General features: G+C 41.7%; 1 protein-coding gene across 3 annotated transcripts in view; it reads left to right on the top strand.

Annotated features, from left to right (window-relative positions):
* The first annotated feature begins 475 nt into the window (after positions 1–475).
* Positions 476–27214, top strand: part of MTUS2 (microtubule associated scaffold protein 2) — an 829118-nt gene continuing 802379 nt past the window's right edge. For 2 of the 3 annotated variants that reach the window (XM_066258934.1, XM_066258931.1), the window contains exon 1: positions 476–1021. The gene's annotated coding sequence lies outside the window, so the exon portion shown is untranslated. Of the gene's footprint in view, positions 1022–3373; positions 3447–27214 lie in introns of those variants that run through there. The other variant, XM_066258933.1, reaches the window with a different exon arrangement.

Genomic DNA, 27214 nt, shown 5'->3' with positions numbered 1-27214 from the left:
GCGGTCTGAACACAGACATAAACCTGATTCTGGAAAGGAACGCCTACCTTTCTCGCAAACACTTCTAGAGATCAACTCTGGGCTCCTCGTGAATCCGGAATCTTCCTGCCTTCCAAATTCTTCCCACGGATGGACCCAATTCCTCCTGCTGCTCCTAATTCTCAGCTGCTCCTCCTGTCCTAAGAAGAAAACAGCAGATCCACTCCCCGCATACCCCTACCCTGTAGTCTTCGCCTTCTGTCTTCCTCCTTCTTTCTCCTGGGGTCCTGGGGAGATCCGGACCACGGCGGCGCAGCCGAACCACCCCCGTGCGGCGCCCACGGGTCCGCCCTGAGCTGGAGGCCCACGCGCGCACGGCGGCCCTGCGGACGGCAGAGGGCGCTGCAGGTCCCGGCGGTGGGGCTGCGAGACGCGGGCCGGGAGGAGGTGTCCCGCCCCGGCGTGTGCGTTTCCCCGCAGCCGCGAGGGGCGCGCTCCACTGCCAACCGCATCACCCTCACGTGGGGGGCCGCTCGCCACCCCGCGGTTCTCACCGCGGACCGCCTCACGGGTTGCGCAGGCTGCGCGGCGCACTCCGGAACCGGGCTTCGTCGCTGACAGCCTGCGGCTTCCCTTTGTCCCGGATCCGGCCAGAGGAGCAGTGCGGCCGCGGCGAGCTAGCCCGAGGCGAGCCGACTGTCCCCGCTGCTCCCCGCTGCCCGGGCGCTCGACCCCCTGGCAGCTGGGGCGGGGCCTGCGCGTGGAGTGCGGGCGCGGGGCGGGCGCGGAGGACACCCGGGCGAGCCGGCCCAGCTGCGGGGGCCTCCTTGGTGCCTCCACCTGCGCCACGTCTGCCGGCTTCTCTTGGCAACTCTGTCGCCTCACGCCCCCATCTTTGCGGACACCGTCGGCCGGTCAGTGGAGTTCAGCCCCGTCATTAGATAGAAAACTCGAGCTGAACCGGGAGGGAGCGAGTCGGAGCCGGTCTGGAACGAAGATCTCATTGAGACTTGGACATTTTTCATGGCTCCTCGCCACCCAGGTGAGCGCATCCTTCGGCACAGTGGGCCCGGGCGGGGTGGGCTCCGGTTCTGCCTGCCAGAACCTGCACGGAGTCAGGTGCCAGAGCTGGGGGGGAGGTTGCAGCCGAGCTTGGCAGCGCGGCGTACCTCTGGCCTTTCGGTCACCGTGGCACTTGCTCTGGCCTGCCACACAGTCCGGTCGGGGTTTGCAGCTCGTTTGGCACGTCGCGTGCTGCCAGGTTAAACATCCTCCGTCTGGAAGGGATGGTAGGTTAGATAAATCGATTACCGCCCACCCCCAGCTTTGAATAATTTGTTCTGTCTTCGTCTTAATTTAGTCTGAATGTGTTATTTCCTTTGAGCTTGATGACGGTGAAGCAGCTAAGGGGGTTGCTAAATCCATTTTTTTTTTTTCCTCGTTCGGAGCCTGTGCACAGAAAGAATTTCAGGCACACAAGTGATGTTGTTACTACCAGTCTATTTTAAATACAGACACGGAAAGAAGTGCTCCTGGCAGGATACCAAAGGCGCCTGTACTCTCTGTTACATAAGGGCTTAAAAAAATCACTCATTAGTAAAGTTACAGTCGTGATTACCAGATTTTTACGAAGAGAGGTGGAAGGTGAGGATCGTCATTTCTGCTTTAAACTAAAACTTTACTTAAGAATGAGCAGGATCTTAGCTTGAGATAGCCTTTAAGATAATATTGAGCCTTTGCTTTGAACCAATTGGGCAGAATTATAAAATATTAATAAAGTAGGTTTTGTAAAGGCTATTCAGAAAGCTGGTGAAAATTCTTTGATTATGATAGTAATAAAAAGGATCCCACAGATGCCCTTTATGGCTTTCAATGATTTTATTTTTATATTTGATGGAAACACTAATTATGAACTGCCAGTTATTAAAGATCTATTCCTGCCCCAAAACAAAATAAACCCTCCTTTCATATTTTTTTAGGTAAGGAGAAGGACAAGTAGGATGCACCAGATATACTAATGTCTATGCACCCCCTTTTGTGCTCCCCAGCATTTTATTCTAATTGGTTTGGGGTGATGCATTGACAGCTGTAATGTTAAAAGCTCTGTTGGTGATACTAATGTGCAGCCAGGGGTGAGACCCACTGAATAGCATTGAATAATATTTTTTTAAAAAATTGTCACTTTTTAGCCCCAGGTGTGGCTACAGTGGTTTAAGGTAAGTAAAAAAAATAAATAAATAAGTGGTTAGAAATTTGGCTAGGGAACACTAAAATTGGAAAGGAGATGTGTGAAGAATTATAGCATGTACACTTTTGTATTTGTCTAAGTATCTTTCTTGACTTTATTATTTTTAAATCTTCAAAGAATAATTGATGCTTATCAGGAACTGCAATTTCATGTGGAACACGGAGGGGGCATCCTGAGTGGTACATTTCTTTGTGCAGAGGTGACAGGGAAGTTGAGTAGCATTGTCAGGCGATCCCTTTATTGTTTTCATGGAAAGATGAGCAGTCTTATCAAAGATTATTTTTTCCATCTAATCAAAAACTTCTGTTGATGAAGACTGGTAAATTACGTGCCAAACGCTTTGCTTGTTGCTGAGGTCAGAAATAACCCTGGTTGTGGCTTCAGCATTTCCCACCCACCTTAGGTGATTCCCGCACCCCAACCTGGGGGCAGACCTCAGGGATGGTGTATGGGGCTTATGTAAGAACTTCGACTATGCGTTTTGTGCTGCTAAACTCTCCGTTTTGTCTGTTACATAATTGACACAGTACTAGATTGTGAAAGCCCAGGTGTGTGTGTGTGTGGAGGGGAGCACACCCCCAGCCCAGCCCACGCATTTTTGTAATGAATTGCTGCTGTCAAATTAGAGGGGACAGCAGGGAGAGAGGTTTGTGAAAGAGAGATAAGAATAGTGTCTGCAGGATTGATATAATACTGTTCTACTTAGCGGGTTTCTACGGATTTTAGTGCTGCGGTATAAACCTCTCCAGTCTTTTATATCTCCCAGTAGAGGTGAACTGACTGAAAAGCTAATGAATCTTAAGCTTCAGCACTCCTCACCCAGGCTACTTCTGAGCCTCTGGGAGGGCCACTGGGTATTCACATGGTTACACTTAAGTTAGAATTTGTAATTTTGGATTCTTTTAAAATAAGGACATTGTCCGTAACCTGCCCACTTTCCATTATACAAATATGGGCTCCAGGAACCTTGAATCTGCCCTGTCTTCAAATTACATTCAAATATTAACTTATAAAAATGCTTTTTCTTATTTTAATGTCTGTAGTTTTATGAAAAGACAAATGTAAATCTGGCCAATATTGTAGTTGACCTGCTGAGAAAATGCAAATTTCTATCGCCTCGGGTGGTGTGGAGCTCCTGAGATTAGGTATTCTCCTGGAGAACCAGCTCCCAGGGAGCAGGACTGTTTTGCTCTGAGCATAAACTAGAGGTGGAGAAAAGGTAAGGGGAGTGGGGAAAGGAGAAAACTGGGTTAAAGCTCTTCCATGTCTCAGAGGTGGGCTGCCAAGGGAAAGGAAGAGAAAATTACCCAAAGATGCGTCATTAATAAAAAGTTAATCTTTTTGTAACCTCCTTTGCATCTGTCTTTAATAGGACTTTTTTTAAATTAATTTTTTTTTATTTTTTATTAAGTGAGAGATGGAGAGGCAGAGAGACAGACTCCCACATGCGCCCTGACAGGATCCACCCGGCAAGCCCATCTGGGGCCACTGCTTTGTTGCTCGGCAACTGAGCTATTTCAGCTACTGAGGCAGGCCCTGGAGCCATCCTCAGTGCCAGGGCCAACTTGCTCAAATCATTTGGGCCATGGCTGCCAGAGGGGGGGGGGGAGAGAGAGAGAGTGAGACAGAGGGAGGGGGTGGAGAAGCAGATGGTCATTTCTCTTGTGTGCCCTGGCTGGGAATCGAACCTGAGACTTCCATACACTGGGCCGATGCTCTACTACTGAGCCAACTGGCCAGGGCACTAATAGGACTTTTAAACAATGAGCAGTCTGAGATCTGGAGAACATCTTGCAGGAAACAAAAGTGGGTTGGGAAGGACTAGAATGAACAGTGGATTTATCTTCATTAGCAGCTTTTATGAATAAATGGTAGACATACTGTGTTCACCACAGGCATGTTTGGGAGGGAGTTGTTGGAGTGGAGGATTTTTCATTTTTCTCTGAAATGATTTCTACTTGCATCTGAATTAGGATGTCTTCAGATCTTATTATCTTGATCCCTTTTCCACAAACCCCTAAACCCCACCCACTGACACAGACTCTTTCTTTGATCAAACTGAAGTCAGGTCCCTCTGAGCCCTCTTCTTGACTAGGCTTCCACCTTGGCCTGTAAGGACTGCAACTTTCATAGCAGTCCCCCTGACCCCTCCCCATAAAGCAGCGGTTCTCAACCTGTGGGTCGTGACCCCGGTGGGGGTCGAACGACCAAAACACAGGGGTCGCCTAAAGCCATTGGAAAATATGTATTTATTATACAATACATTTTTAAATAAAATAAGTATTTCCAATGGCTTTAGGCGACCCCTGTGTTTTGGTCATTCAACCCCCGCCGGGGTCGCGACCCAGAGGTTGAGAACTGCTGCCATAAAGAGACTTGAAAAAATTCCATCATGGCTTCTAGCAGCCTCAGACCATGCCCCTGGAATGACACAGCCCCCCTTGAATTCCTATTTGGAAAACCTCAAGGCTGTCAAATGAATTTACCCTCTTTTTCAGCCAACACTTGATGATACCCCCCCCCACTCTCCTTTACTAAGCATTTATTTTAAAACCTTAGAATTATAATTATTTTTCTGCTACTTTGAAATGTGTATGTGTCTCCAACAACCCAGGAATATCCTTCTCAAGGACCTGACAGCCTTTTCTTTGAAGTGCAGTCATTAGGAAGGAGGGATCCTGTCTCCTAGTCTCTGTGGGAGGTTAGGAGCCTAACTAACTTTGACTACTGCCAGTTAGCAGACACAGATGCCTAATCACACTGACAGTGACCAACCACCCTACTGTCTTTTGTAATTTTCCATTTCCTTGACTCTGCTGGAACCCTGTTTGTCCCCTCTTGCTCTTCCTGTAAGATGCCCACTGGCTTCTACATGGACTGAAGTTGAGCTCAGTTCTATGCTTTGTTTCTTTCCCCTATTACAGTAAATACAGAATACCATCTGTCTTTACTGCCTTTAGTTAGTGTCTAGCTTTGCTTTTAACAACATCCAACAAATATTTTTGAGTGAGTGTGCCACACACTGTTGTAGGCATTAGATATTAGAGAGCAGTGAACAAAATGGACAAAAACTGTGTCCATTATGGTATGATGGATAAAGTGAACTAAACCATTTAATGTATCAGTTGGCAATAGTGCTATGGAGAACAGTGTATCAGAGAGGGCGAGAAGGAGGGTAGTGTGGGGACTTGCTGTGTCAAATAGGGTGCTCAGGGAAAGCCTCCCTGACAGGGGACCCTGAGCAGAGCATGAAGAGGATGAAAGAGGAGCCATATGGATACCTGAGGACAAGCATCACTCACTGGGGGTGGCCAGTACAGGGAATTTCAGAGCAGAGCTCAGCTGTCACTTTGGAGGGCAGATGGGCCTTTGCTGCAGGCACTTGTAGGGGATTGCATGTTAGTAGCCAGTGTGGCCCATGCCAACCCATCCCTGGAATTCTGTCACTGATTTCCTGGTTCTGCCCTGGACCCTACTCTCCAGTAACCTGAATGGTGCTGTCACTCTTGGGGCCTTAAGAGGCCTTATGTTGCTGCTAGGGACCAGGCACAGCCGAGGGCCGCTCAGGGTAGCTGAAATTCAGTCTAGGCCATTACATAAACTAGGCATAGGGAGGAGGTTGTATCTTCACCAGTAGTTCCCCTTGGCTTGTAGGAACGGGCCACCAGGGAAATTCCGTTTCAGTTTGGATTCCATGAAGTTTCCTAGGAACAAATAGTACTGTGATGAGTAAAGGACATTGACAGCAGGAACCATACTACTCTTTCTTGGGGAATGTCAAAATGTCAAGAGCCTAGAGCAGCTTTTAAGATGAAACTGAGGCAGAGAGAACCCCATGGCTTGAAGGCATCTCTGATTGGTTAGAGCTTGAGGAAAGGAACCTGCTCATTGGCCCTTGTGTGGCCAGAGGGCTGCCCTACATCTAACAACCAGAAAACACTGTATGGACCTGGCAGCAGGCTGTCACATACCCCGCGGGAAAGGTGAGAAGCCAGAGGGGAGCAGCGGCCAGGACCTGTTCACTGGTAGAAAGACATAGCCTTCTAGGATGTGTGGGGGATGGGGCGTGGGACAAGGTGGATAGCTGTTTACTTTTTCAAGCTATTAGCTTATAATAATGTTGATCCCTCACACAGTCAAAGAAGAAATCTTCCCTGTAGACAAAGATCTTCAGATTGTTTGCTGGCCCATAGAGCATGAAAGTAGCTGAAGGAGCACACAGCAGGTGCCCTCAGGAAGGTGGCCTGTTAGGGGATTGGCATTCTGGCCTCTTCTCTGTGCTCTGTGCCTGTTATTGCTTTGTGTGTTCTCTCACTTTGCAGGCTTCTCTCACATGCCCTACCACATACAAAAAATGGGGGATTTAAGGTTATTCCTTAACCCTTTGAGTAATATGAATGTTCATGTACGTCCTCACTCAAAGGGTTAACAAAAAATTCACTACTCAAAGGGTTAAAAATAATTATTTTATACTCTTTAGTTTTTGTGAAGGGTCCCTCTTCTGATTGGTTATATATATATGTGTGTGTATATATATATATGTTTTGGTTATATTGTCTTAGTTACTGTTATATTGTCTTGGTTACTGTTATATAATCAATTGGTTTTTAGTATATTACATATGTATATATTATACATACTGGTTATATTGTATTGGCTGAGTCTGTTATGGCTGCTTTAACAAAAACATAGCAGGCTGGGCAGCTTTTAAACCTCACAGTTCAGGAAGCTGGAAGCCCAGCAGATTCGGTGTCTGGTGAGGGCCCGCTTTCCGGTTTGTAGATGATGCCTTCCTGCTGTGTCCTTGTTTGTTAGAAGGTGCCTCTTATATAAAGGTACTGCTTCCGTTCGTGAGGGTCCTGACCTCATGACCTAATCACTTCCCAAAGGCTCCACGTCCTCATACCATTGCATTGGGTGTTAGGTTTTCAGCATATGAATTTAGGGGGGACACACACTGTTGGGCAGATAAAATATATTCTCACTTTGTTAAAGATGGTGCCGCCCACTTGGAGGCTCATCGCCCGGGTGATAATATTAGTTGCCCTTCTTGCTTGGGATGGGCGTGATTATGTTAATGTGTGTTGGGGGAGGGCTTTCCCGCCAAAAGGTTTTAAAAGGAGCGATCACGTTGTTCTGGGAAAGAGTGATTATGTTCTAGGAAGAGCCCATACTGGAGGAGATTAGACCAGAGAAAGGCCACGTGGAGGAGAGGAGAAGCAGCCAAGATGGTGGAGTGCTGAAGGAGAAGCCAGTTTGTGTAGAGTTTGTGCAGAGAGAAGGAGATGGGGAACAGAGGTGAATAAGGCTGGTGAGGCAGAAACTTTGATTTTAGGAAACTCGGATAAGTCAGTGTCTTTGGGAACCCTGAATGCAAAGGGAAGTATTTCCCCACTGTGTGTATTTCTTGCCCGCTGGGTGCAAGCTAGGATTAAAGCTAATGGCCCACCAGTTCTTGGCTCCGTTGTTTCATTACCATCTGTCCGAATCCAGTGCGAACCTGCATTGGCCAGGCGGCTGTGATGATGGCCGTGGCCACTGGCTTTACATTTGGTGTAGTCTGTAGCAGGATTCAATACAGATCAGTATGGAGCCACTACCACCTTTGAGCAGTGGAGTAGAGGACTGGCTGCTGTTATGATTCCCCATGGCTGTCCTTTTGGGGGCCGTAGGCTGGCTGACTTTTACAGCCATGTGTGAGGAAACCAAGAGCTCTGTGGAAGAGGCTGCCCGGGACCTGCAAACCAAGCAGTGGAAGGAGCTGGAGCAAACGTGGGAGAAAGAGATGCCGACCCTGGAGCTGGAGCAAGCACTGGAGGAGGCCGACCAGATTTGTGAGATTCGCTTGGAAATGGAGCAGCTGCTGGAGAAGGAATCACAGGTTCGTGAGTTGCAGTTTGCCCTGGATGTTGTGGAGAGCCAGCAGCGGCAGGAGGCCGGGGCCGAGGCCAGAGCTGGGGTTGCAAGGTCTGCAGAGCAGAAGGTCGTAGTGGCCCGGGGCTCGAGGCCAGCTGCGGGAACTGGCATTTCCAGTTCCTCTTTGGAGGATGAGGAGAATTGGTCTGGAGTTGCAATCCGCAGTCTCCAGAAGGTAAAAGCCCAGCAGCAAGGAGTACTTGCTATGCCCCTGGTAGGTTTGCGATCTTGGGACATAGGGGTGACTGCCATCCTGCTCTCTGGAGCAGAGATGGAAATGCTGACTGCCATTGCCATGTGCTCCTTCTTGGGACAGTGTAAGACCTGGCAGGAAGGCAGGGATGAGTGGAGTGGCTGAGGCCCCATGTGCATGGACTGATTCCTGGACTATGACTGGAGTGGGCACTGGCTTCTTTATTGGATGGACTTATGGATTTTGGACAATGTAAAATACCGTGATGGGGGTGGGGGGGTCGCTTTGCTGGAGGCCCTCCTTCTGCCCCGGGGAGCTTTTTCCATGGCTAGAGAGAAGTCTGAGGACATTTTGCACTTTTGGCAAAGTGCTCAGAGACTGGTGAAATGTACCTTTGTAATGGTTGAAATTGTATGATTTGTCATGTTGTTGTAATTTGTGTAATGTGCCTAATTTCCTTGCACAGGGATTCCGGTGGTGTGATTGTGGGTAGTAAAGTGAGCATAGGGGTGGATTGTTGGGCAGATAAAATATATTATGCTCACTTTTTTAAAGATGGTGCTGCTCACGTGGAAGCCTGTTGCCCAGGTGATAATATTAGTTGCTCTTCTTGGTTGGGATGGGCGTGATTATGTTAATGTGTTGGGGGAGGGCTTTCCTGCCAAAAAGTTTTAAAAGGGGAGATCACCTTGTTCCAGGGAAGAGTGATTAGGTACTAGGAAGAGCCCATGGGAGGAGAGCAGAGAGAGCAGAAAAGGCCATGTGGAGGAGAGGAGAGACAGCCAAGATGGTGGAGTGCTGAAGGAGAAACCAATTTGTGTAGTTTGTGCAGAGAGGAGGAGATGGGGAACAGAGGTGAATAAGGCTGGTGAGCTAGAAACCTTTGATTCTAGGAAACTTGGATAAGTCAGTGGCTTTGGGAGCCCTGATTGGAAAGGGAAGTGTTTTCCCACTGTGTGTATTTCTTGCCCGCTGGGTGCAAGCTAGGATTAAAGCTAATGGCTCACCAGTTCTTGGCTCTGTCGTTCTATTACCATCTTTCCGAATCCAATGCGAACCTGCATTGGCCAGGTGGCTGTGATGGTGGCTGTGGCTACTGGCTTTACACACACATTCAGACTCTAGCACATACATAACCAATACATGATATATAGAAAGTGATTGATTTTGAGACATAATTCTGTACCTAGGTGCTTTTCAAGCTCTTAATAGTTCTAACATTATTTGGGAAGGGTTTATTTCCCTTGAATTTTCTAGGTAGGTAATCATATCATCTGCAGAAAATGATTTAGGTTTCTTATTTTTGTTTCATGTCTTATTACCAGAGTGTGATTGTTAACTCAGTTTGTTGAGGGGCTTTTAAAATAAGCTTGATAATTGTCTTACCAGCAGATGTACTTCCCTAGTCCTGGAGAGGGTGAACTGTGTGACCCCTCAAGACTTTTCCTTATTAGTGTTGTAAAGTACTCTACCTCACTTTTGTGGGTTTATGTAGAGACACCAAGTCCAGATGAATTTTGAAGGCTTTTATTAAAAGGAGGAGAGTTCTTAAATATGCCAGCTGCATATGACTAATACGGGGCATTGCAGACCTAAATCATGTGCCAAATACATCTCAGAGGCTGGTTATATACCCTTTGACCACATACAGGTTGGGGGGAGCATGACATCATGACATAATTATTAAGCTTATAACAGTTGTTTAGGGGATTCATAGAAACATTAAAACTTTTAAGGTAATACAATCAAAGACATTTACAAATCTTTTGGTGTCTATCTTACCTCCTTTGCCTAGAGGTATGTTACTCTTAGAATTCCAGGAAGGGAGGAAGAGCCAAAATCAATGTAGGGTGGTATATAAATTCTGTCTCTTATTGAAAGAGAAAAGAAGTTCCTCAGACAACCTTTATTCTATAGTTAAAACTAAATGACCCATTGTCCTTGTAAGTCAGGAAGCTTCTACATTCTTCTCTCTCCCCTCCCCAAGGAAAGGATGGGACAGAAGGCCTGACCTTTCTTCCTAAAATATCAATATTAATTTTGCAACTTTTTGGTACCTTACCACATTAGTTTTGCCCGCTTTGTTCACCTACTGACCCATTGAACCAGTAGATTCAGTTCCCTTAGAAAAGCAAAACAGTATGTTTTAGAGGCATTAAAGGTGAGGCAGCATTATATATGATTAGGGTTAAGCTAGTATAAATGACAGGTTGACAGTGATTTGGGAACTTTGACTCACCTGTAGAAATGAAAAACCAACATATAGCTTTAGCTTCTATAAAGACTAGGGTAAGGCAGGTAAATTTGTTAAAAAATAGGCTAACATTGATATAGTAATTTTTTTGTTTATTATTTATTTTTACAGAGAGAGAGAGAGAGGGATAGATAGGGACAGACAGACAGGAATGGAGAGAGATGAGAAGCATCAATCATTAGTTTTTCGTTGTGACACCTTAGTTGTTCATTGATTGCTTTCTCATATGTGCCTTGACCATGAGACTGCAGCAGACTGAGTAACCCCTTGCTCAAGCCAGTGACCTTGGGTTCAAGCTGGTGAGCTTTGCTCAAACCAGATGAGCCCGCGCTCAAGCTGGTGACCTTGGGGTCTCAAACCTGGGTCCTCTGCATCCCAGTCCGATGCTCTATCCACTGCGCCACTGCCGGGTCAGGTGATGTAGTGATTTTAAAACGCTTTTCAAGCCTGAGTGATAATGGTACAATGGACTGACCATTGGCTGGGGACACTGAGGACCCTGTTTTGAAACTGCAAGGTTGCTGGCTAGAGCACTGGCTTTTCAGCTTGAGAGCGGGGTGGCCAGCTTGAGTGCAGGGTTGCTAGCTTGAGTGTGGAATATTTAACATGATCCAAGGTTGCTGGCTTGAGACCAAAGGTCGTTGGCTTGAAGCCCAAGGCTACTGTTGTGAGTCCAAGGTCACTGTCTTGAGCAAGGGGTCACTGGCTTGGCTTGAGCCCCTGGTCAAGGCACGTATAAGAGACAATCAATGAACAACTAAAGTGACCCAACTACGAGTTGATGCTTCTCATCTCTCTCCCTTTCTTTCTCTCTCTCTCAAAAAAATAATAAAAAGAAAGAAAGAAAATGCTTTTCAAAAGTGTTGTGGAAAAGAGCATGGGATATAGAAAGATGGATAACAAGAAAAGGAAATTGGCCTGACCTGTGGTGGCACAGTGGATAGAGCATCAACCTGGAATGCTGAGGTCACTGGTCAAAACCCTGAGCTTGCCCGGCCAAGGCACATACAAGAAGCAAGCAATGAACAACTAAAGTGAAATAAGTATGAGTTGATTCTTCTCACTCTCCCTCCTCCCCTCCCCTGTAAAATCAATAAATAAAATCTTAAAAATAAAACAAACAATAAAGCAGATTTTCACTCTTCGCCAGACTTAAAGTACTAATCTGAAAACTTGATATGAACACTATTTCTGTTAAATAACAGTACGTATTGAGGAAGCAATCTCAAATCATCTAGAATTAATTGTCTTTGTACTAAGCTGTTTGAAATTACTCAAAATAACTTTCAAGACAGTCTTTCTCTATACACAACTATCTTCTTGGGTTGGAAATTTCGCCGCATATTATGCCAAACATTTTTGTCTCTAACTGTTTTGTTTCTATCAGTTTATTTTTAAGGGAAGCTAATTTGAGAACTGAAATAATGCAACAGAATAATTTTGGTTGAAATTCTTATTTCTAAGTATTTCTGTTAGTGTTGCATAATATCTTAGGAAGTTTGTATGACATACATGCCAAACATTACATTTACTTTTTAAAACCTCTAGCATATATTTTTTTTGAAAAAAATCGCATGTTATATTAGTTTAACTGATAGCTAGTAATAAGTTTTATATTGAGTGAGCTAATTTGCTTCTATTAGCAGTTTTAAGAGATTAGTGTAATATGATTACTTAGTTCTCTACTCCCAAATTTAACACTAAAATTATTCTGCTAGATTTTAAGATTCTCATTTTAACAACAACCCAAAATACTGTAGTGGAATATAAATACAACTTAGAACTAATATGTTATTTTGGAGAGTTAGAAAACAAAAAGCAGAGATGTGGTTTGAAATTGTTGTAGAGTACCTAATCCACAAATCCGCAGGTGTTTGTAGAGGCACATAGTCCAAATTAGTTTTTGACAAGTTTTATTAAAGGAGGAAATTTACTAAATATGCCGGCCACATATGGCTGACACAGGGCAACAGACCCAAATTGTGCAGACCCCCAAAATAGTTCAGGGGCTGTTTATATACTCCTAATTATACATGAGAGGGGAGAAAACCAGACATCACGGCATAAGTTTATACCTTTTGTTTAGAGATACATACGTTAACCACATGCTTTCAGGGGGGAGGGGTGGTTTCCATGGGAACAAATGCCTACAAATTGTCCATCAGCTCAAGAAAAGATTTAATTCTCTTCTCCCTACACCTGGCTACCCATTGACCCTTCCCCCATAGGTATGGGGGAAGGTCAGGGAATCCAAGTCTCCTTTCTCTTTCTGCGTTTACAACACAATGCCATCTAGGTCTTATGCTAATCACACAAGCATAGAAATCACACTTACAAAATCTTTCTGCACACCTAGCCCAAATTAATAAAATGTTCTTTAAATTTCCTAAAATATTAATATTAATTCACTTTACAACATTCCCCACTGATTCTATTTCCTAAGTCAAATCTTTGACTTAATTTACTGATGAGCATAAGGCTGTTGTCTAGGAATATTAACTTATAATATGTAACAGACATTTAACAGACAGCATTAATAGCAATACAGTTCACTAAAGAAACAAATGCTATTGATTAATTTCTTACAAACTGCACATAACTTTTGCAACTTACATAAAACTAACTAGCCGTTATAACAATTTACTTTTAGTCAGAACTTTTAATTTTAAAACTTTTAACCTTTAATGACAAATAAGTTGGCTTTAGTTTTACCCTAGTTTTCCCTTTCCTCCAAGTCAGATTAAAAAGAATCCTTAGTTTCTTCATATATTCGCCATACGTAGACCTACAGTTTCCTGTTTGTGGTTGATGCCTTTTATTTCGACAGTAGTGGGAGTCCTCAGGATCACGGTGTGTGGCCCTGTCTGTGTGGGAGTCAGTCCTTGGGTGATGTACTGAATCTGCTGGAAGTACCTTTGGACAGTCTTTTGAACAGTTTGCTGAATAACCTGTAAATTCTGCAAGTACTTAGGAAAGAGTGGTTATGTTTCTTTTATTATTTGATTCATATAATTTACTTGCCCTGAAACTTTGGGTACCTGTGGGTACAATGTAACTTCAAATTAGCTTCCAATCAATATTAAGTTTCCCTTCCACTAGCTTTGAGACTGTGGACACGAATGCAGGTCCAAAACTAAAATGGGCAAGCTGAACCTGGAAAGAACCATAGATAGCAATTTCCTAATAATTGTCAGTTAATTTATTAAAGTTTATTTATAAATGTTTACCTGAGACAGTTTGTTTCTTCCCTGTTTTTAAATCTTTTCTAATTGGTTTCGAATAAACCTTTGGCAATAAGGGTCACAAAACCCCACTGATTCTGGATGGCATCTATTCATTTGAATTACTGTGTTTCGATTTTGAGGCAGACTAGAAGAATATACAATTAACAATAAAATTCAAATTGCCAATGTTAAGAAATACTATAACAAACATGTTAATACAATAAAGTGACTAAAGCCTACTAGATTATTAAACAAAAATAAAATTCTAACTAATATAACAGGATTTAAAATAAAATTCTTACAGTCACAAATGTTCTTAACATGTTAACGTAATTTCATTAAATCTATGCTGACACTATTGCAGCTTTGCAAATGTAGCCTAATTTCTATTTCAGTCTGAGAAATATCCTAAAGAACAGGAGTTACACATATTCAGGAAAAGTCCACAAGGCATTGGAGTTGTGGTCACATTCTACACTTTGCATCTAGAGTTTAAGTCCTAGTAACCACTGCTTATAGCTGGAATTAGGAGCAGGTCCCAGCCTATAATAGGCATGGGCATTGAGACAAGAGGAATAAATAAGACACTATACATTAAATAAAGCAATAAAATCAGACTGTCAGTACCCACAGTAGAGATCTTCGAGGGATAAATAAAACTCAAATATTCAGGCAAGGCATAGTAAATGGCCCTTGTGTTCACAAGAAATGAGATCAGTTTACTTGCTACTTGGAAGAAATACCTTAGTTAGGCCCGTGAACGATGTCGTGAGATGGGGCCAATGGCCAGCCTTGGGCACCTTTAGCCTTCAGTGGCAATTCCCAGTATACTGGGCAAGGTCAGGTCACAGGTAGCTGGAGCAGGACTAGAAGAGACTGAACCCTCCCTCTGTGGAGCAAGGGGGCAACTTACCTTCTCGTGTCCTTTTTCCACAGCAAAGATGTGTCACCCGGTGGGGCTGGGAAGCCTGGCAGTCCTCAGCTCAATGACCTGTATTTCCACTCTTGATGCAAGGCCCTGATAAAATCCTATGAAGCCCTTTAGGGTGCTGGAGCCTTTAAGAGCGTATGCCAAAAGCTGGTATTTCCTCACCTCTTTTGGGCTCTATTTGTCTTTTCTGTTACTACCTTGGTCATTATAGACCTTAAAAGCCATGCTCAGAAGATCTCGCTGAGGGACTTGAGAGCCCTTTTTGTCTATATAAACTCTTGGAAAAGGACAAAACAGCATTAGTAGCTGGATTAAATCAAGAAAACAAGATTTTTTTGGTGCCTCCTTTAGAATTCCAGAGTCTCTTCGCTGCTGAATAACTCAATACATTAGTATTCAAAATAAATGTCAACAAAAGTATTCCCACTATTCCCAACTCATGAAGGGCTTATTTTTAATTTTAAAGAAACTGTCAATTAACCAGAAGTTCCAAGATATGACTTAGTATTGAACAGTATTGTTTCAAAATAATAATAAATTAAACATGATATAGAAGACATTATTAACAATTCCTAATATTTAAACTAAAATTCTAATATTATAGGGCTATAAAACAGCAAATAAAGAATTAACAAAAGGCCTTTAAAATAACATACATTTTAACATGGAAAATACTTTTTTTTTTTTTTTTTACACAATAAGAGATTCTTGGTATAAACTACCCAGTTGGCAATGAGATATTAACTTTCTTTTGACTTATGGTAATTTCAATCATGAGGGGTGGGGTGGATGCCTGAAAGAGAAGCAGACTCCAAGAACTGAGAGCTTGCTACTTTTACCCCCCTTTTTTTCTCTTTTCCTTCTTTACACTACAATGGGGAAACAAATCACCACTCCTAACTCAGTGGTTGGAAAACCTATTAGTTAATAGAGCCAATTACTAACAGTACAATAACTGAATTTTCTTTTAAGAGCCAAATTTTAAATTTAAACTATATATGTAGGCACCTTCCCTACTGAGGCATCGCCCGCACTTGGCACTCTGTTGGAGAGCTATACCTAAGAGAGCAAAAAAGCCTTTTGTGGCCCACAAGCTGTTTGCGAATGGCAGCTTGCCAGCCAGAGTTCTTAGGAGAAGGGGAAAAGGAAGAGACATTCCACGTGTTTGTCCCTCTTTGCACAACTCGAGGGCTGCCTTGAACCCCAGCCTGGCCAAACTGCGAGGCTACAGGCTCAGTCCCAAAGCAGCATTCTCACAGGACTTCTGTTCCCTTCTCCTTTGCTGCCAAATTAGGGACACGGTTGTCATGAGAGAGGTAGCACGGTTGGGCGGGCGTTTGGATCTCACATTTCCAAAAGCCAACTGACTTTTATTTCTTCACCTGGCATCTGTTTAGCTTAATTTCTTATAATAAAAGCAGCAAATAAAATATAATTTTTATAAACTTATCTTCCTAATAATGGGCTGCTTTTAGCCTATATGAGGTTTCCAATTTTTCCCGCAATTCCCTGAAAATTCTATTTACAGTTTTTACTATTATAGTTAATGCTGGGGGTCTTCCTTATGAACTCCATGTCTTCTACAAAACTGAAAGACTTGGAGAGACTCTAGCACCCTCTCCGCCCGCGGGAGAGTGTTGGAACTTTTCCTCATTTTTACACCAGTGGGGGCAACAAGCCACTATTCCCAACTCATGAAGGGCTTATTTTTAATTTTAAAGAAACTGTCAATTAACCAGCAAGGTCCACACCTACGGTTTGTTAATTTCTAAATTCCTTTTCTTTCCTTTACGATTTTTCTAAAGCAAAGTTTCAATTTTTAATTCTATCCCTACCCTGTAATTTCTAAATGGGCAAACCTCTTTTGGTCAGTAGGTGGACATTTGAAACTAATTCCTATTCTATATTTTAGTTATTTTATCCTTACTTCATTGCTTTTTTCTGTTGCTCTATACACAGCAGGCTGAATCCTAACCTAACCATGTGCCTGGAGGCGGCGGGCTGTTGACTGTTTGCCCTCTGGTGCAGCACAACAGCGGAGAATGGAGAACGTTGGAGAGGGGAGGGGGCATGTGTATGTTTGCCTCTCCTCAGCTCCGCCCCTCGCTCCATGCACGGTGCGTTGCTGCTCGGTTTTTCTCACTCAAACTGCTTACTTGCTAGTCCTTTTGCTCCAGAGTTTGGAGAAACACTTTCAATTTGTGGACTCTGCTTTTCTCTCATTTAAATTGCTTGCTTGCCAGCCCTTCTGTATTAAGCAAACTTTTAAGCCACTGTGGTGGATTCATTGTTAAATTTAGCCACCGATCAATGTATGGAAACTGATCAGGACAACCCGGGTTCCCAATTACTATATTCCAGACTGTCCTTATTATCCGGGGATTAGAACTTCTGGTTGCTATTACTTATTACAAAAGTGAAACTTGTTTCAAGAGAATCTAAGAATTATTGCACCAATAAAACAAAAATATAAGACAGATAGTTAACTAGCACCCAGAATAAAAGTATTGACTACAGAGATAATAATTATTCCACAAGACAAGGGGAAGAAGCCAACCGAAGAAAGTGATTTTCCTTCAGGGGAGAAGTCAGAGCTCCCAGAAGGTAGATATGAGAACAAAGAAAGCCACTTAAGATTGCTTTTAAGTCAGAAGCTTCCAGTTTTAACACAAAAGACTCAAACAGGCCTTGAAACAGACACATTTAGACATTAAACAAAAGACTTACAACCACACATGAGCACGCCTATTTCAATTAAATGATACCGGATAATTTGGTGAACAAAGACAAAGCCTCACAGACAAGGGAAGGCTCCCCTTGTGGCCTCTCAGGTGCATGCAGGTCTCGGCACCAGAGATTTCTTAACCAGGGGTTTTAGAGACAGAAACATTAAAGCAAAGACTGAGATGAGATCTCGACAAACACAGAGACGTCTCTTGGAAGTCTTGGTTGAGATTAATCAATCCAGGTTAGCTCAGCCTCCACTGATTCAGTGCGATGTGAGACTGACTAATCCTGGATGGACTTAACCTCCATTAGCCTTCCTAGAGATAGATGCATGTCCTCACTTCTATTTCTCTAGAACCCGACGTCTCTGAAGGCCGGAGGCAGAACTGGTGGACCTGGTCCACTTAGTTCCTAATAATGACCAAATGTGCAAACACAAAACCACGATAGAAGCCGATGGACCTGGTCACTTTCAGCTCCTACTAATTGTCCTTCCAGAGTACGAGCAGATATCCCCCAGAGTCCAGGCAGGACCTAAAAACTTTCCACTGACGTCTTGGTCTTGGAAAGCCTGGGCGAACTTACAGCCACGTCTGATCTGTTTCACTGCAGATCAAAAACATAAAGACTGAAAAATAGTCTCGAAAGCCTTACTCCACCGGGGTTCTACATCCCCGGAGTCCCAAATCAGCAAAGCCCCCAAATCCACTCTACCTACTTCTAGTCTGACACAGACTACAGACTAGTTACAAACATAAAAGTGAAAGTAAGAGTTCAAAGGGAAGCCAGAAAGTTTGGTAAAGCAGAAAGTTTCTCCACCTACCTCCTCAATTTTCTCTGCCGAATTATCCAAATTGTCGAATTTGGAAACTGGAAGGTGTCTACTAGGGAACTGTCCAGACCCCACAGGAGGACCGGGAGCCCTGGAAGTCTCAGGTGGCACACCTCTCCTCGGCTCTCAAGCGGGCCCCGGGCAGCTCCCTGCAGAGTCCACACGATTCGAGGTGCCTCTACCTGGTGATGCGAAACACCGTTGGCCCCACGTGGGCGCAAATGTTGTAAAGTAGCTAAATCCACAAATCCACGGGTGTTTGTAGAGGCACATAGTCCAAATTAGTTTTGAAAAGTTTTATTAAAGGAAGAAATTTATTAAATATGCCGGCTGCATATGGCTGACACAGGGCAACAGACCCAAATTATGCAGACCTCAAAAACAGTTCAGGGGCTTTTTATATACTCCTAATTATACATGTGTTGGGCAGATAAAATGTATTATGCTCACTTTGTTAAAGATGATGCTGCCCACGAGGAGGCCGTCGCCCAGGTGATATTAATGTGTGTTGGGGTGGGCTAAAGGCAGGCAGAATCCTTGTAGCCTGGGGCTTGGTTTTGGGATTAAGCCTTTCCTACCCTTTTTGATGTGGGGTGGTACAATCCAATCATGCCTCAGATAAGTGACTTTGTATTAGAGACTTCCGTATTTTGTATATTGGATTAAAGGTTTGGATATCTACACTATAAAATAGGGGCAGAATGGGAGCTTGCTTTTGGTTCCTGAGATTATCATTAGAAGAGAGAGCAGAGGAGAGCAGAGAAAGGCCACGTGGAGTAGGCCAGGAGAAGCAGCCAAGATGGCAGATTGCTGAGTGAGAAGAGAGTTGGTGCAGAGTTTGTACAGGGAGAAGGAAGGAGATGGGGAACAGAGGTGAATAAGGCTGGTGAGCTAGAAACCTTTGATTCTAGGAAACTCGGATAAGTCAGTAGCTTTGTGAGCACTGAATGTGAGTGGGTTTTGGAGCCCAGTGTGTGTGTTTACTTGCCCGCCGGGTGCAAGCTAGAATTAAAGACTATGGCCCACCAGTTTGTGGCTCTGTTGTTTCTTTACCGAGTGTCCGAATCCAATGCGAACCTGCATAGGCCAGAAGGCTGCTGTGATAGTGGCCCTGGCCATGGCTCCTGGCTTTACAACATGGGAGGGGAGAAAATCTGACATCACGGCATAAGTTATACCTTTTGTTTAGAGCAGGGGTAGTCAACCTTTTTATACCTACTGCCCACTTTTGTATCTCTGATGGTAGTAAAATTTTCTAACCTCCCACCGGTTCTACGGTAATGGTGATTTATAAAGTAGGGAAGTAACTTTACTTTATAAAAATTTATAAAGCAGAGTTAGGTAAGTTAAAGCATATAATAATAATTACTTACCAAGTACTTTATGTCAGATTTTTGCTAAGTTTGGCAGAATAAATCTTTATAAAACAACTTACTATAGTTAAATCTATCTTTTTATTTATACTTTGGTTGCTCTGCTACCGCCAACCATGAAAGCTGGAACGTCCACTAGTGGGCAGTAGGGACCACATTGACTACCACTGGTTTAGAGATACATACATTAACCACATGCTTTCAGGGGGAAGGGGTGGTTTACATGGGAGCAAATGCCTGCAAATGGTCCATTAGCCCAAGAAAAGATTTAATTCTCTTTTCCCTACACCTGGTTAGCCATTGACCCTTCCCCCATAGGTATGGGGGAAGGTCAGGGAATCCAAGTCTCCTTTCTCTTTCTGCATTTACAACACAATGCCATCTTGGTCTTATGCTAATCACACAAGCATAGAAATCACACTTATAAAATCTTTCTGCACACCTAGCCCAAATTAATAAAATGTTCTTTAAATTTCCTAAAATATTAATATTAATTCTGTAGCTTTTGGCACTTCACAACAAAATTACCCTTCTCCAGGGTTAAGACTAGAGAGAGAGGCTTGTAAGACACTTGCCTAAGGTACAGAATTTAAGGGGACACCAGAAAATTGAGCAATGAAAGTAAGTAACTGTTGGGGAAACAAATGTTTTTAGGTTTGCTCACTTGTATTGGGGCAGTGCTGTGTGTGTAGTCTGTGGAAGGTTGCTGGTGCTTGCCCTCTGGGCGGCAGATTGCGGATTGCCTTTCTGCTTGGGAGGGGCTGTTGTTAGCTGGAGAAGTCCCCAGATCTGTGTTTGCTGGAGAGCACACGGAGAGAAAGATCCTTGCTGAGGCTTGTGGGGACCTAGGAGTCCTGAGGGTGAATCCAGAGAATGTGTCCAGGTTGTGGAACCTGAGATCGAGTCGGGGTTTGGGAGCCTTGATTTCCTCCTGGCCTGTTTGGGGAGTGCTGAGGCTGGTGGGGGCCTGAGAGTCTGGCTGAGTTCAGAATGCTGAGAGGCTTGAGAGCCCTGCCTGTTTGCTGGTCTGCCCTTATGAGACTCGAATAAAGGGAATGGCCCACCATCCTTTGGCTCCACTGCTCCTTTACTGTCTGCCCGGATCCAGTGGGACTCTGCATGTGCCTGGCATTGGCTGCGGCCACTGGCCTTACAGCAACATTTTAATATGGTTTAAAAAATAGTGTAAAAATCCATGATGAACAAAATATCAAAATACAGCATAAAACTTTGATTTTTCCTCTTGTTTCAGACTCCCATTTGGAATAGTATGATACTTACTGATCATACCTTAATTTAAAATGTTGATATTTTGTTCATCATGGATTTTTTGAATAAATTTTTAGTTTTTAAAATACTGTAAAGCCAGTATCCACGGCCACTATCACAGCCGCCTGGCCCATGCAGGTTTGCATTGGATTCAGACAGTCGGTAAAGAAACAATGGAGCCCAAAACTGGTGGGCCATTATCTTTAATTCTAGCTTGCACCCGGCGGGCAAGTAAAATACACACTGGGCTCCAAAACCCACTCAAAGTAAAATACACACTGGGCTCCAAAACCCACTCACATTCAGTGCTCACAAAGCTACTGACTTATCTGAGTTTCCTAGAATCAAAGGTTTCTAGCTCACTAGACTTATTCACCTCTGTTCCCCATTTCCTTCCTTCTCCCTGCACAAACTCTGCACAAACTGGCTTCTCACTCAACACTCTGCCATCTTGGCTGCTTCTCCTGGCCTCCTCCACGTGGCCTTTCTCTGCTCTCCTCTCTGCTCTGCTCTCTAATGCTAATCTCAGGAACCAAGAGTAAGCTCCCATTCTGCCCTCATTTTATACTGTAGATTCATAACTTTTAATCCAATATACAAAATAGGGAAGTCTCTAATACAAAGTCACTTATCTGAGGCATGATAGGATTGTACCACCCTACATCAAAAAGGGTGGGAAAGGCTTAATCCTAAAACCAAGCCCCAGGCTACAAGGATTCTGCCTGCCCACAGCCCGCCCCCAACACACATTAATATCACCTGGGTGATGGCCTCCATGTGGGTAGCGCCATCTTTAACAAAGTGAGCATAATATATTTTATCTGCCCAACAAATACCAATTATCTTGGAACCACATCTGAAATGTTGGAGTGAGGAAATTTTGTAAATTCTCTTTTCTGAAACGTTATAAGAATTTCACTGGTGGAGGCAAAAATTGACAGCCTATTTTAGAAATCTAGAAGTTAACCACTTTTAACAATCCAAGGAATTTTTATTCAAGAGAAAAGGTTTAATTTTGGTAAGAACAGTGAACTTTGTGGCTTTTAAACCTAGCACCACAGGAGCTTTGAAAACTGAAAACTATTGGAGGAGACTCTAGTCTCAAGGCACTTTAAATACCTTATTCTCTGAAAATTGTTGCTGGATGACCTGTCTGGCAGCTTGCTGTACAGTGCCATTCTCAGAGCTTTTTATTTCACCAAAGGAAATGAATTCTAATGACTCAATTCATTTATGTAAATAGCCTTAGGGCATTTTTAAAAATAGTGCTATTGTATACCATCACAGTGGTCTGAAGTGGATTCTTGACTTGGGGTCAACGAGAAATTGATCAAAAAACTTAAAAGGAATAATTGGAAAGGAGATAACCGTAAGAGGCTTTGAAAAGCTTTGGCATATTCCTTAGACTAGTGGTAGTCAACCTGGTCCCTACTGCCCACTAGTGGGCATTCCAGATTTCATGGTGGGCAGTAGCGGAGCAACCAAAGTATAAATAAAAAGATAGATTTAACTATAGTAAGTTGTTTTATAAAGATATATTCTGCCAAACTCAGCGAAAATCCGACATAAAGTATTGGTAAGTAATTATTATTATATGCTTTAACTTGCCTTAACTCTGCTTTATAAATTTTATAAAGTAAAGTTACTTTCCTACTTTATAAATCCCCATTACTGTGGAACCCCTGCCTTAAAACCTAGAAAGCCCATGTTCATGTGCATACACTCAGGAAAGACTTGAGAATGCCCTAATTTAGCATGTCTGGCTGACACTGAGACTTTACACAAACAGGAATAAAAGGCTAAGGCAGAGTTGTAAACTGCGCATCAGAGCACAGAAAACCTGTGTCAACATTCACATAAAGCCCCTCAGCAAAAGTTGTGAGACATACTGTTTCAAAGCATTTAAGGAAATCTCTGTTGTATCATTAGCTGACTACTAAAGCATATTGAGCAGAGACTTAAGAGGCTGCATGTGATAAAGAAAACAGACTTTACAAAATTAGTTTAGAAAATGGAAAACAGCATTAGAAACAACAAAAAGAAAGAGTGATAATAAACCTTTGGTAGTGGTGGTAGAATCTGATTTCTGAGTTGTGATATTACAGTACTTTAAATCCTGTTTTTAACACACAATTAGAATGCACATAAAGAAACAGGAAAGTATGATCCATTCACTAAGGTGACCAATCGTCCTCCTTTAGGGAGGACAGTCCTCTTTTTGTAAGTTCTGTCCTTCCTCGAAAAGTGTCCTCCTACATGTCCTCCTTTTTGGTATTGGAAGAGTAATCTGTAAATGTCCATATTTGATCGATGCAGAGTCGATCCATTGCATGTAATGTGATGTATTTGTATCTAAATGAGTACTTTTTCTTATAATTATTATTAAAAATTAATAGGCAAGTAAGCATAATTACAATATAAAATATTACAAATGTTTTTATTATGCATTTCTCATATTAGTGTATTATTGCAATGAATAAAATGTTTCTTTTCTTTACAATATTGTTTTCTTCAATTTATTTTTGTATTCCTTTTCATTGTAAAAAAGTTGGTCACCTTACATTCACGGAGAAAGAAACCAGTAAGAAGTATCCCCGGGACAGTCCAGAGATTGGACTTTTTAGATCAGTCAGCAATTATACATGTGTTCAGAATAAAATTGTGTATAGAGCAGGGGTTGGGAACCTATGGCTCCCGAGCCAGATGTTGCTCTTTTTTTTTTTTTGGGGGGGGGAGAACACATTCACTTATATATCTGATAAGGGATTAATATCCAAAACTTACTCATAATGAATAGAAACAGAAAAACTGTGTTCTTTATATGACACTGTGTGAGTAGCCCTCCCTGTTTTTTGCCCTCTTTGTTACCTTCGTTATGTACCAAAACCACGAGTGTTCAATGGCTTATTCCTTCCATCCTGGCTGTGACTGTCAATGCAGAAAGAACACTGGCAATGGGGATGGTTGGGTAGGGATGACGAAATAGTTTAGGAGATGTTGCTCTTTTGATGGCTGCATCTGGCTCACAAACAAATCTTTAATAAAAAATAATGACATTAAAAATATGAAACATTCCCATGTATTACAATCCATTCATTTCCTACTGCTCATGTTCATGGTTGTGGGTGGCTGGAGCCAATCACAGCTGTCCCCCGGGACAACACCAAATTTTTATTGGATAATGCGTAACGTACACGGGTCATTGTATGTCTCTCATGGAATTACATTTTAAAATATTGGCATTCATGGCTCTCTCAGCCAAAAAGGTTCCCAACCCCTGCTATAGAGAATTAAAGGCTAGTATGAGAATGCTGTCTCACCAAATAGAGCAGTGGTAGTCAACCTGGTCCCTATTGCCCACTAGTGGGTGTTTCAGCTTTTATGGTGGGCAGTAGCAGAGCAACCAAAGTATAAATAAAAATATATATATTTTGAATATAAAGTGGGTCTGTTGTAAAGAGACCAAATCATGTTTATTAATTAATTTTACAAATCTCTGCCTTTTTATTGGCATGTTTAGTCAATTTATACTTAGTGGAATTACATGTGGTATAGGATTTACATCTGCCATTTTACTGGTTTCTCTACATCACATCTCTTTGTTCCCCTATTCATCCATTACCACCTTGTTTTGTGTTAGATATTTTTGATTACCATTTTAATTCCCTTGATGTTTCTTTTATTAGATTTTTTTAGTTATGTTCTTGGTAGTTTGTAATATCTTTTACATTTTATAGATTTATAAATATAAAATATAGATTTATATTTATAAATATATTTATAAATAGATTTAACTATAGTAAGTTGTTTTATAAAGACTTATTCTGCCAAACTTAGCGAAAATCTGACATAAAGTACTTCGTAAGTAATTATTATTATATGCTTTAACTTGCTGTAACTCTGCTTTATAAATTTTATAAAGTAAAGTTACTTCCCTACTTTATAGATCACCATTACTGTGGAACTGGTGGGAAGTTAGAAAATTTTACTACTAACAGAGATATAAAAGTGGGCAGTAGGTATAAAAAGGTTGACTACCCCTGAAATAGAGGATATAAATAAAGAGACAGAAATGATCAAAAACGAACACAATAGAAATTCTGGAGTTGAAAAGTACAACAGCTTAAATGAAAAAAATCACTAGAGGAGCTCCATTGCAGATGTGAACTGGCAAAAGAAAGCATCAGAAAAGTTTAAAATAGAGAAATTTAAATTATACAATTTGAGAAACAGAAAACCAAAAGAATAAAGAGAAATGAATAGGACCTCAGACTATTCATTGTGAGTTCCAAAATCTGCATAATGGAATTCCCAGAAGGAGAAGAGAGAGAAAGGGACAGAAAGATACTTCAAGAAACAATGGCCAAAAACAGGTCAAATTTTATTTAAAACATTAATCTGCATATTCAAGAAACTCAATGCAGTCCAAATGGGATTAACACAGAGGTCTACACCTAAATACACAATGGTCAAGTTATTGAAGATCAAAACAAAGAAAATAGTAAGGGAGAAGTCAATCATTATACACAATGGGTCTTTAATAAGATTAACATCCGACTTCTATCAGAATTCACAGAGGCCAGAGGGTAGTAGGATGATGTACTCAAAGTGCTATAAGGAAGACCATCTAATTAAGAGTTCTATATCTAGCAATGCCATTCATAATATTAGAAGAAAAAATTAAGATGTATTAGCAAAGCAAAAAAATTTCTTAAAGATTCTTAAAAACCAGAGAATTTGTTACTACCAGACCTAATCTACAAGAAATAGTAAATGGAATCTTTTGAGTTGTAATGAAAGGACACTAGATAAGAACTCAAATCCACAGAAGAAATAAAGAATACCAGTAAAGGTAATGACATTGCTAAATGTAAAAGATATTACAAACTACTAATAACATAACTAAAAAAATCTAATAAAAGAAACATCAAGGGAATTAAAATGGTAATCAAAAATATCTAACATAAAACAAGATGGTAATGGATGAATAGGGGAACAAAGAGATGTGATGTAGAGAAACCAGTAAAATGGCAGATGTAAATCCTATACCACATATAATTCCACTAAGCATAAATTGACTAAACATGCCAATAAAAAGGCAGAGATTTGTAGAATTAATTAATAAACATGATTTGGTCTCTTTACAACAGACCCACTTTATATTCAAACACAAATAGGATATACCATGAAAGCAATAAGCAAAAGAGAGCTGGGAATGGCTATGCTAATATTGGACAAAATAGGTTTTATGTAAATAATTACTATGCGAGATAAAGGAAGTATGTATTGATAAAAGGGTCAATCCATCAGGGAGACATAACAATTACAAATGTGCATCTAACAACAAATCTCCAAAATACATGAAGCAAAGTGACAAAATTTGAAGACAGAAATAAAAAAGTTTAACAATAATAGCTGGAGCGTTCAATGTCTTACTTTCAATAACAGATTGAAACCAGGCAGAAATTCAACTAGAAAATAGAACACCTGAACAACATTATAAACCAACTACATACAACTAACATTTACAGAACACTCCACCCAAACACAACCAAATACACATTGTTCTTAAGTGCACATAGAAAATTCTTCAGAATAGAATATATCAGGCCTTTGAACATATAGTAGGTCACAGAACAAGTCTCAATGAATTTAGAAAGCATTGAAATTATACAGAATAGATTTTCTGATCACAATGGAGTAATATTAGAAATTAATAGCAGAGGAAATTTGAGAAAATCACAAAATGTGGAAATGAACACACTCTTAATAACCCGTGGGTCAAAAAAAAAAAATCACAAGGGAACTTAGAAAATACATTGAGGGGAAGAACTCATGGAATGCCAGAAGATCAGTGCTTAGGGGAAATTTATAGCTCTGAATGCCTATATTGACAAAAGGAGGAAGATCACAAATCAATAGCCTAACTTTTTATTTTAAGAAAGTAGAAAAGAGCAAAGTAAACCCAAAGCAAGCAAAATAAAGGAAACAATAAAACACTAGGGTAGAAATACATGGAATGGAGAATAGAAAAACAATAGAGAAATAAAACGAGAAAAAAACCAATGAAACAAAAAATTGGTCCTTTGAAAAGAGCAACAAATTTGGCAAAACTTTAGCTGACGAATCAATAGAAAAGGAGAGACAGCTCAATTACTGATATCAGGGATGAAAGAGGTAGCATCACTACCCATCTTAGAGAAATAAAAAAGATTATAAGGGAATATTACGAATAACTTTATGTCGACAAATTAGATAACCTAGATGA

The sequence above is a fragment of the Saccopteryx bilineata genome, chromosome 2 (assembly GCF_036850765.1).
Source record: "Saccopteryx bilineata isolate mSacBil1 chromosome 2, mSacBil1_pri_phased_curated, whole genome shotgun sequence".
In the NCBI taxonomy this organism is placed as follows: Eukaryota; Metazoa; Chordata; class Mammalia; order Chiroptera; family Emballonuridae; genus Saccopteryx; species Saccopteryx bilineata.
The sequence above is the reverse complement of the archived record's forward strand: the minus strand, read 5'-3'. Positions and strand labels throughout refer to the sequence as shown.